Consider the following 11,895-nt stretch of genomic DNA (forward strand, 5'->3'; position numbering starts at 1 on the left):
TTAATCATTTCATGAATTACGATGCAGGACGAGGACATTATTTTCAGATCTCAGGATGTATACAACTGCTCAGAACAAAAAATTGTTAAAGTATGGAAAGATGAGTGTTAGGAGTGCTTCTGAGATCCCAAACTCATAGGAGTGAGGCAGAAAAGAGGAAAGAGATGGATGCCTGTCCGCTGAATGAGTTCAGAAATTCATACTGGGTCGGTCATTCTATTTTCATACCATATTTAACTAGTAAATTTACAAAATTTATAACTAGTAAACACAAAAAACAAAACACCACGTGACAGACTTACAGTACCTGCTGGCTCTGCTCCTTTGAACTTGAGAAAAATGCCACAGTGCAATATGTAGACTCTGAATATAAAATCATTGAACAATATCAGGCAGTAATATATATAGGCATACACAACACTGCTGATTGACCCTGAGAGTTTCATCCCTACATTGAATCATTGTATTGGTAGTTTTGAATAACCTTTAGCCTCTTGGATGTGGAATTTAATAATTGATTGAATGGTGCTTCATGGGAATGTTGGAATTTTTAAACTTAATCAGACTTGATTGAATAAATCCTTCATCGTCATGAAGCATAATAAGGCCCTTCCAGGACCATGTGCATTTATAGAGATCACTTGTAACACAGACGGAACCCATTCAGATCATTATGAATCTCCTAAGGCAGCTCAACCTAATTTAGAGGTTTCATAGCAACAGCATATAGTTCATTCATTCATTCATTCATTCATTCATTCATTCATTCATTCATTCATTTTCTACCGCTTATCCGAACTATTCTTGGGTCACAGGGAGCCTGTGCCTATCTCGGGCGTCATTGGGCATCAAGGCAGGATACACCCTGGACAGAGTGCCAACCCATCGCAGGGCACACACACACACATGGTGTGAGGCAAATGTACTGACCACTAAGCCACCGTGCCCCCCCAGCATATAGTTACTTTTTATAAATTATTTTGCAAACTACTTTGCTTTTCAATACTAAGGGCAATTTTGTGTAACTTGATTTATGACATAAATAAATATATGTGTGACAATTGGAGAAGGCGCTATAGAATTTCTATTATATAGAATTATATAGAAATTCTGATATTTTTGTCCACTGGAGGGTGATGTGGTGCTGCGCTGAAATCATGTCCTGATTTCAAATGATCATTTTATAACCTTGAAAAATACTTTGGATCCAAACTGGTACAATATGAACAGCTTCTGTTATTTCTGTTATTTTAACTTTAATATTAACTTTTTATAACATGCCTTTTCCATCTGTCCTCCCTTGTTGGTTGTTGACTTAATCATCTGACTGTAGAGTATGCTATACTAAAGGGCTGAACCATTTTCTACACACCAGAAGTTGGTTAGCTTCCTGAAGTCATAGAATCGAGACACATAAGCAGCACAGGTTTCAGCCTTGTGCTTTTCACATGATCAAGCCTAAGCTCTGGCTTGCCTCGGGAAAGAAAAGTCCAGGACTTGTTCATCACTCACCCTTTCTCATTGTGTTTTCACAGAGAACCTTCTGTATGAGAGATTTCTTCCTCCTATAGGCCACATAACTAAGACCCCCAGGAATGCATGTGTACTGCTGCGTTGTGTCCAGAGAGGTGTGATGGTCTTACTCTTTGCCCTAAACTCCCCAAACCACATCACCAGACAATCCCATGGTATACCCTTTCACCACACACACGCACACACACACACACACACACACACATGCACACACACACACACACACACACACACACTCACACACACACCACACCCTCTTCTTTTAAAATAATAACTCAATGGCTTTTCAATATGATATAGATCAGTTATTGATGCTCCACTTTATAACAATGTCTTTTAAAATGGTCTGCAATTTCTCATCAGATGGGGAGAGAGGAACACTTTTCACTTCTCTCTGGTGACAGTAATTTTATCTCTGGTCAGAGGTTCACACATCTTGAGAAATAATTTTGGAGGGGCAAAACAGATCTTAAAAAGATGTTGTCTGAAATGTTGTTAACTATCCTCCAATCACTGAATCAGTTCAGCCTCACTTTTGATTTACTTTACATATGTTAATATGCTCTGTCTTAAGGGATACGCATCTAATTAAGCCAGTATTTTTTTTAACTGACCTTGAGAAAATTGCACAAGGAAGAAATTCACCCATATAAGGCTCTCATTTCCCCACAGAGCTCATAAAAATAACGACTCAAAGTTTCTGCGAACACTTCTTTTTGCGCGTAGGCCAATCACGCCCGGTTGTCGCCGTGGCAACAGGAGCTTGTCATATCACTGCATAAGCTTCTGAGAATGTGTGTGTGTGTGTGTGTGTGTGTGTGTGTGTGTGTGTGTGTGGATGTGTGTGGATGTTTAGTATAATGAATGTTAACATTTAGAGACTTTCAGATTATGTTTTTTTTTTATAATACCATACAATCGTTTGCTCTTCACACACTCCCACTTTCACAGCCTTCAATGGCTACATCCAAAACTGCATTGTGATCTACTATTAAATATTCAACACTACTCAAAAATGCTCATGAACTTTATATACTGGATAAACTAGATATATATATAGGTCCACTACAATGTCATTTTTGTTTGTCAGTACGTATCCTAAGTTGGTCATGTATTAATTGGTGTGTGTGTGACAATGAGGGGTTTCTATCTATCTATCTATCTATCTATCTATCTATCTATCTATCTATCTATCTATCTATCTATCTATCTATCTATATTTATATAAAAAAGTATAAATAAACCACTGTTTGTCTGTTGCAACAGAGGATGATATGAAGCATAGCCGCATGCATTTGTGTACTGTAGATGGGTTGTAATGTTTGTACAATGGCATAAGCTAATTCTTACCACTTTATTAGGGTATAGGATGCGGTACAGTTTTGCTGTATTAATTAGCACCTGTTAAGTAAAGTACAGTATTTGGACATAGCTTCAGATTTTATATTTACCTACATTATTATGCAGAGTCTGTTGTCTACAAACAGCACTGAACAAGGAACCATGTCATCCTGTCATGTACAAACAGATAAGGTGTGTGTGCATTGTTATTGTCCTCTGTGCACCTGCACACACTGTGCTTTTCCTTCTTTCACTGCTGGCCTTGTCAGGTGTATTTGGCAGAATGAGGCCACACACTCGCATTCACAACAGTGCAGTTGGATTAAGTGCTTGCAATTTTCTGTAGAGCATCAATGCATCTTCACACTGGTGTATTTCTTACACTGTGGGTTCATTATAGTGAAATTTTCTTGTTGTCCAATTGTTGAAAACATAATCTATGTTGACCCATTTTTGTGTTCTTATAAATGAGGGAATGAAAGAAAACATGATGATCATTAAACAACACTCTGGTGGGCTTTAGCAAATTTTCCCCCAGACTTTTGTATTAAAACACAGTAAACTTTATACCAGAAATCATTTGGTTGAAAGAATCATTTCCGTTTGGCTGTGTATGTACAATCAACTCCAGGACTATTTACACCATCCCTGTATGTAAACAAGATGAAAATATGACATTAATAAAATATACATTAATACAAATATGAAATTAATACAATGAGTGATATATAGCGAATAAATGCTTTTGTTTTAAATAACACCACCTTATATAAAACACTCATTTTAAAGTGTTTCCAGATTTTTTAAACTATATTTAAATTGTTTATATAGAATATTAACTTTTATGAAAGGTTAAGATGTTTTGAAAATATTTTGCCACATATAAAAGAAAAGGAATTCTAAAAATTGTAATTCTTAAAATGATTTTAGAGAAAAATCTAACAGTTTCTCCCATTTTTCTCATTTGTTTCTGCATTATAGGTGTTAATAATTTTAGATGATCTTGATATTGCTGCCTTATAAGTAAATTCCCCTCCTCTTGTAAGGAATTTATATCTCCAGCCAAAATTAAAACAGAATCTCAGCTCTATATATTACTTCTACTATCTGAACGTTGGATTGGGCTGTGGAATACCTTTTCTCCTTATCTTGGAGATAAATTCATTTGTTCTCTAGGTTTAATTAAAATGTGCAGGAGATGTGTCTGGAGGGTAAGGCCCATGGTACAGAAGTTTGGGACTCTGTGCTCTTTCTTTCTCTATCTCACGTTAAAATGGGTCTTCTTTTTAATTACAGAGCAGAAGCCATTACACTTTGATGCTCCTGACAGTTTTAATAAAAATGACTACTATGCTAATCCTAGATCAGCTTTCTATGTAATGACCCAAGTGTGAGTTGGTTGTGGGTGCTTTAGAGCAGTTGGAATTGTATTACAGTCATATATAACTAAATAAAAATGTAAACATATAAACACACTGACTCTATATAGTATAAGTCAGTTTTATACTATTTGTGTGTGCATGTATAGGAACATGTGTACACCTGCACATTCATGCAGATATCTAATCAGCCAATCATGTGGCAGCGGAGACTAAAGAAAAATGGGGAAAACGTGTGTGACTTTAACTGTGGCAAGGATGATGGTGCCAGATGTCCTGGATTGAGTATTTCATAATCTGCTGATCTCCTTTCACACACAACAGACTCTAGACTTTTCACAGAACGTTGTGTAAAACAAAATAAAAACTGAGTGAGTGACAATTCTGCACTTGGAAACATCTTAGTGAAATAATCTTTACAACCTTTATGAGCAGAAAAGCATCAAACCTTGAGGTGGATGGACTATAACATTCTTGTCAACCAAAAAGGCTATCATTTGTACAGGTTCATCAGAACTGGAATGATTTTGGAATATCCCGACAAAGGAATAAACCACTAGTGTTATAACTGAGAGATCAAACAAGTCGACCATAGAAAACCACAGCAGTTTATGACAGAACCATTTCAAAGCTGTGAAGAAAACCCCAACAGCAACAGTCAGTGACATCACCAACAACCTCCACAGGGCAGAAGTAAACATATCACAATACACCCTTTTCTTCATTGAGAGCAGAAACATAATGGCCATGCCACAAGTTGCAAACCACTCATCAGCAGTAAGAACTGGAAAACCAGGTTGGAATTCAGAAAGAAATGCATTCTTTAACTTGTAAAACTTAAGAAGAGATGACAATGCCAAAGCATGAAGGAAGAAAGGATCCACTCATGATCCATATACACAAAATTCAGAAGTCTACAGAAACATTTTATCTGCCAATTTACAGAGAAATGCATCTAAATAATTGAGCCAAAACACACTGCCAACACAACAGGAAATCAGAAAAAAGTGAAAGACTAGCCAAGCCAATCACCAGACCTGAAAACTGAGAATGTATCCCACCTCCAGAAAGGACACTGATGAAAGAAACTCCCAACACAAACAACATCTGAAAGAATCTGTTTAAAAAAGAATAATGAACCAGCTTTTTGATTTCATTCATGCAGTGTTTCAGTTATTGCAAGGAACTGATATCTATGTGTTAATAATTTAAAGACTATTTGGTCCTATACTTCTGGTGACCTATAAAACCTCATATTTGCTTAAAAAAGGGTTTCAGTATAACACAATTTTGCTTGAATTTGTATTTTACAAACATTGAAATGTCTTCATAATTTTTATACTAAATATTAGCACTTTTGGAACGAAACTTGCCCAAACAAATTAGTGTACCAAAAATGTTGTATAAATAATGTCATTCTTTGTGCTCTGTTCATTTGGAACTCTGAACACTGGTTTTATTTGTTTTTTAATGGTTGTAACACTTTACTCTGTGAAAGTCTATCTATGTTGTTTCATGGTTTTAATGTCGTTATTATTATAAAGTAATAGTAATAAAAAATATTTTATAGTATAGTAATTATAAAAATATAAAATAATTTAATTTTACATTTATTTATTTATCCGCAGCTATCACCACCTTTTGAATAGTAATGTATAAACTAGTGTATAAACCAGAGAATACAGGTGGATACAAGTTTAAATACAGGTTTTTGCTTATGTTCTTAAAAACAGACATAAACAGTGGATATAACCATAACCTGATGGGCAGTGTGTCATCCTATTGTGTGTCTGTCACAGAAAAGTGCATTGGAGTCGCTAAGGCTGGAAATATCTTACTAAGGACAGACATGACTCACCATGCAGAGCAATAAAGGGTATTATCCTGGGCCATGACTCTGTCATTGTGTGTCATAAAACAAGTCCTTCTCTTAATGAATGCCCCAGGCTTGACCATAAGGCTTTTTTATTCTTCATTTAAATCTCTGAGGTATTTTAGAAGAGTTAGGATGACAACCTAGCTGACAATGCTGTGGGTGACAGTTTTTTAAAATGCCTTTCCACTGTTTATGAATGAGGTTGCAACTGCTATTGATTTTTAATACAAGACCAGTAATGTTCATATGAATGACATAAGCATGCTCTCCTGATTTTGCCTTTTCTGCACTTTGTTTTCTGAGCTGTTATGTCTATTGGTTTAAATATGGACCCTTTGTTTAAACTAAATGCATTTTTCCAACTAAAAACCTTTTACATCAGAGCCTCGGCAGAGCGCTTTTCCATAAACTTAAATGGAAGCCTGCAGGCTTTTTTAGAATCCTAAGTGATTTTATACTGTATGCCATTTAAAATGCAGCCTATATTCAGCTTTGGCTGCTCTTGATTCATTTAAGTCCACTGAGAATCTACACTTGTGTCTGTTTCTAATGCCCCACTTATGAACACAATAAGAGAACTCATTAAGTGGCTGTAAAAAGCACCATATGACACGCAAAGCCAATAAATTACATCTGTACTGTATGTCAATTTTTATTGTGTTATTTTTAAATGACAGCTAAACTACCTACTGGCATGTTCTGGGAGGTGGAAGAAACCAATGAACCCAGGGAAAACCTATGAGGCAGAAATGCAACCCACTGCTCCACCATATCATCTGAACTAAACATTTTTCCACTGTAAGTATTTTAGTTTTATCTAGCACTTATTACTGTTGTCTAGTCTCTTTAATGTATTTTATTTCTTGAAAACATAGACGTTTACGTCTTCTGCTAAAAGCCAGAGATGGTCTCCTAGCAAAATACATGAAGCAAAACCACATCCATATGGCTTGTCACAGATCCTGCTGATAAATTTGCTTATCATTCTGGAAGCAGTGAGCCTTTATTGTTCTTACTGAACTGAAACCCACCATAGAACTGCGCTAATCCAACACAGTTGGTTTTCTTTTACTGAAGAATAGTGACCATTGACAGACAACTTTTTTAATGAAGCTGCATAAAACCCTATAAAATATAAACTTACGAGATACATTAATCGAATCAAATTTGCATCTGCACTTTCATGCAATTATCCAGTCATCCAAACAAGTTTCAGCTGTGCAATGCATAAAATCATATAATACAGGTACAGGTCAAAAACTTCAGCCTATGTTCACATTAACATCAGAATAATCCAATCTCAGTTACTTGGACTGTAGTATGGTTGTTGATGTCTAGACAGGGGAGAAAGTGGAATTTTCATGTACAACTGTCTGTAGTTTTTACACCTAATTCTGAGAAAACAGAACATACAGTGAGCCATAATTCTGTGGGCAAAAACAGCACACTGATGAGAGAGGGCAGAGGAGAATGGGCAAACAGGCTTGAGGTAGCCTGACAGGCAAATAAGGTGGTAAAACTGTTGTTGGTAAAACTGTTGATGTTGTCCTTCTGCTGTTCCCTGTCTGGGATTTCTACAGCGTATCATTTGATCTTCATATATTTGATTTGGCCTAGGTTTTATGCCAGATGCCCTTCTTGATACAACCCTCCCATTTTATTCGGGCTTGGGACCGGCACTGAGAGTTAACCCCTCAGTGGCTAGGTTGGTTATCTGCCCAGAATTTCCCTGGCCAGGGCGGTGAGAGCATGCGATCCTGCCACTGGACCACCAGGGACGAACAATGGTGCAATTGTTGTGTAATTGTGGGGTTGTGTGAGGAAAACACATATCAGAACACATAACCCCTCAAACCTGATGAGCTACAGCAGCAAAAGACCACATCGGGCTCTACTCTTGACAACCAAAAAAAAGAATCTTTGGTTACAGTGGGTACTGGCTCACCATCACTGTACAACTAAAGAATGAACATTGTTTGGTCTGAGGAAGTCTGTAGGGTCTGAATTTTCATCAGCAGAATTAATTCATGGACCTAATCTACCTTAAAGTAACAGTTTAGGCTGGTTGTGATGGTGAAATTGTATAAGGGATATTTTCTTGGCACTTAATAGAACCCTTAATACCAAACATTTATAGAATGCCAAGCTTTGATCTGAATATCTGATATTATTGCCGACCATGTGCTAATATCTTCATGGCTACTATTTAACCCACTTGATTATTTCCAGCATGATAATTCACCATCTCACAAAGAACAAGTTTCAGTCTCAAATTAGTTCTATGAACATGAAGATTGTATTTGATTGTATTTGAAATACAAGTAGGTTGTATTTGAAACACTGATTCACATCATGAGCCATATAACCAATGACATATTTTAAAATTGTATTTTAGGACTGAAACCATGCTCCCTAATTGCCGTACAATTAAACCTGTGCTTCTGAGTCAACTAATGATTTGCAAAGAGTAAGCTGTAAGCTCATATCAACCTTATAATGTAATGAGGTTACATCATCCACCGTTAAAGATCCTGATCTTGAGTCCATGATATAGAGGTTTATGAATAGCTGCATAGATTTACCAGTTTTTACAATACAGAATGTCTCAAAGCAGCTTCACAGAAATATATAGATTAAATAAGGCAAACACTAGCCTGCTGTTTTAACTCCAGAGATAAAGAATGTTCTCTTCTGGCTTACAATGTAAATTAAGATCAAATTCCAACATATTATCATATAGTTGGTCTTTGAGTAGTTAATATTGAGCTTGTTCCATCATTGTGGTGTCGCTGTTCTTCAGAATGCCAGAATCATGTGATTCAAGTGTCATGCTCTAAAGTTCAAAGATTAAATACCTCAAGTAACTGCCTATAGGCTCTGGTTTTATCTGCCTTTAAAATTCAACCACACAGTTCCATGAGAACATTAGGTGGTAGTTCTTATACATAACACTTAACATGTGACTGGAGGGATAAATTGCTATGATAGCCTGTTCTGCAAACACACAACAATAAGGCTAGATTTAGATTTCTTTTCTGCCACCCCTCATTCTACACACTGAGTTGGGCACTGCCTCTAGATTTTTCTACACTGCTATTTTCTACATTCCCTTTTATTAACCATTTTGCAAAGCCTTTCAAGGAAGTCTTCCTCACCACACCTACTGAGCCTTTTAACACAAATCATTTGATATTTTTCTAAATTCAAGCTATTCTTGGTTTTCCAGTGTGATTTAATGGGCCATGCAACAAGACTTGTGCTTGTGCAGCCTTTAGTGTCATCCTTCAGGAAGATGAAGATGGGCACCATTTGCATGCTTGTTGCCTTGACAATGACCATGTTAAAGCTGCAGTGTGTAATTAAGACATACCCTGCACACGTTTTTTGGTGACCCCATGTGTCTTGAACATCTGTCAGAGTATTAGGGTGAAAAACTTTTTAAAGCAAAGGTGTCTAGCTACTAAAATTAAATGTACGAGATTCAAGCAGAATGTCTAAATATACACTTTTTTTTCCCAAAAGTATGAGGATATCTGATCAGTGACACCTGTCCTGCTTGCTGAACATGTTATTCAAAATTTAGTCCTTCTCTGGCTGTTATAATAACCTTTACTATTCTAGAAATGCTTTCCAATTGATTTTGGAATGTGGCTGTTGGGATTTGCTCATTCAGCCACAAAAGAATTAGTGAGGTTTGGGCGCTGATGTCGGTTAATGTTGGAATGTGCAGCTCATCCCAATGATGTTCAGTGAGGTTTAGGTCAGGGCTCTGTGCAGGCCACTTCAGAGTCACCACACCAACCTTGGCAAACCATCATTTTATGGAGCTTGCTTTGTATGCAGTGGATTATCATTGTGTATCAGATTTACTCAGATGTTTAACAAAGATTTATCAGAATTATTAGTTGTATCCTTTGCTGTGGGTCTGTGATAACTCACTATGTGTTTATAGAGAAAGAGCATATCATTACATGAGGAATAGAACCTACAAAAAGGGAAAATTTCTGCGTGTGCATGTGTGTGTGTGTGTGTGTGTGTTTGTGTGTACATGTGTGCTTGTGTGTGTATGAGTGAGAGAGAGAGAAAGAGGAGAGAGAAGCCAGATAGTATTTCTAAACCTCTATATCTGTGTACAGTCTGAACTAGTGTGAGTGTAGGTGGTGGTGTTCAGTTATGCCTGCATGCTGTGTGTGTATGTGTGTGTGTGTGTGGGGGGGTGTGTGTGTGTGTGTGCAGTGTTGCTGCTTTTGTGTGGGTGATACTCTCTGGAAAAGCTAATCTGACTGAAGTGTTAGTGGAGTGTGTATATAGAGTCAGTTTATACCAGGCAGTATGATGATTAAAAGGAAGTACAGCTTAAATACCACAATGTGTAGGAAAATATAATGTACTTTCTGCTTTCAAAGATGATCTAAGAGTATTTTAGATTATTATTCCCAGAATGTGCTCTAAACCTCAAGGATGTCTGTTACATCCTCGTCCTGTGCTGAAAATAAACCAAGGGAATTAATAATATATATAATATTTCTTTGTCCTTTAACTTATGGTGAGTTTAAATGATGTATGAATGTTATAATGAATATGATGCAATATATTTGAAGAACTGGATTTAATTCATGTCCTGTCAGGTCTAAATTAGGAATGCCTTGCTGTAGAAGCACATCTCCTCCAGGAGGAGGAGAAGGAATTGCAGGAATTGCATCACTCATGAATACAACATCTGAAATTAAATGCTCTCATCAAATAGGAGTGATATTTGGTAACATAGATTATGAGCTACTGTGTTGATTCTTAAAAAAGAATAGGATGATCTCAATTTGACTGATAGTGGATGGTGTTCTTTCTTGCATTTTTCTGTAAATCTTTTTTTTTCTTGTGTGTCTCCATTAAAGTACTCTAGGCATGCTAATGGGATTCATATGACTAGCAGTGCCACTGATTACCAGCAACCTGTGAATTCCTGATTCAACTGGGCAGTAATTCCACATTAAGTCCTCAGCTAAGCTTATCACTTACCTCAGCTATAAACATACTTTTACATAACCTGGTTGAAGTATTATTGAAAGGTAGAAAAACTAATCTGTTATATATTAGAATTGCATTTATTCGCTGTAATAATAATAATTCACTCAGTGTAAAGATGGATATAACCCAAGTGCTTATTATAATTATAAATCACCTATATGTGAATTGTACTAACAATATTTCCTGTCGTTCATTTTTTTTAATTTGGTCAATATCTCAGTCTGATCAATTGTTTTTTTTTTTAATTCCAGGGTACTAATGAAACGATAGAGCAACAACATGCACAGGTTTGCAGAATATTAATCATCCGGATGTTGCAGGAGCTTCAAACTTCATCGAATGAGCTTTTATACTTCTGTGCTCAGCAGTTGTCATGGTGATACCAGAGGACTTGGGTTGAATATGAGTAATATGCTAAAATGCACTGCAATTTCACCAACATTCTATCATGTACTCTTCCCATTGACAGGAACTATTGCTTTTATTCTCCTCAAGAATTTTTCCAGATAGTGAAACACATATTTAGTTTAATTTGAGAATTGAGTCATTACTGTTTCTGTGCTTCAATCCATACAAATATAAATGAAAAATGTAGAACTAAATATATAGTCAGTATATTAGAACAATTGTTGTTTGTCCAACAAAATAATTAGTTTTGTGCTTGTTGTCACTTTCATTAAAATCTATATCAGGAATACATAATAGTACATGATACATAATAGTGGATACTCTATTGCTAAA

General features: G+C 36.3%; 1 long non-coding RNA gene across 1 annotated transcript; it reads left to right on the top strand.

Annotated features, from left to right (window-relative positions):
• The first annotated feature begins 770 nt into the window (after window positions 1-770).
• LOC132863330 (uncharacterized) lies at window positions 771-11,225 on the top strand. Its single transcript, XR_009650114.1, has 3 exons — window positions 771-1,688; window positions 6,807-6,927; window positions 11,022-11,225. It is a non-coding gene; the product is annotated as an uncharacterized LOC132863330 (long non-coding RNA).
• Window positions 11,226-11,895: the final 670 nt, after the last annotated feature.

This window comes from Tachysurus vachellii, chromosome 20 (assembly GCF_030014155.1).
Source record: "Tachysurus vachellii isolate PV-2020 chromosome 20, HZAU_Pvac_v1, whole genome shotgun sequence".
NCBI classification, from domain to species: Eukaryota; Metazoa; Chordata; class Actinopteri; order Siluriformes; family Bagridae; genus Tachysurus; species Tachysurus vachellii.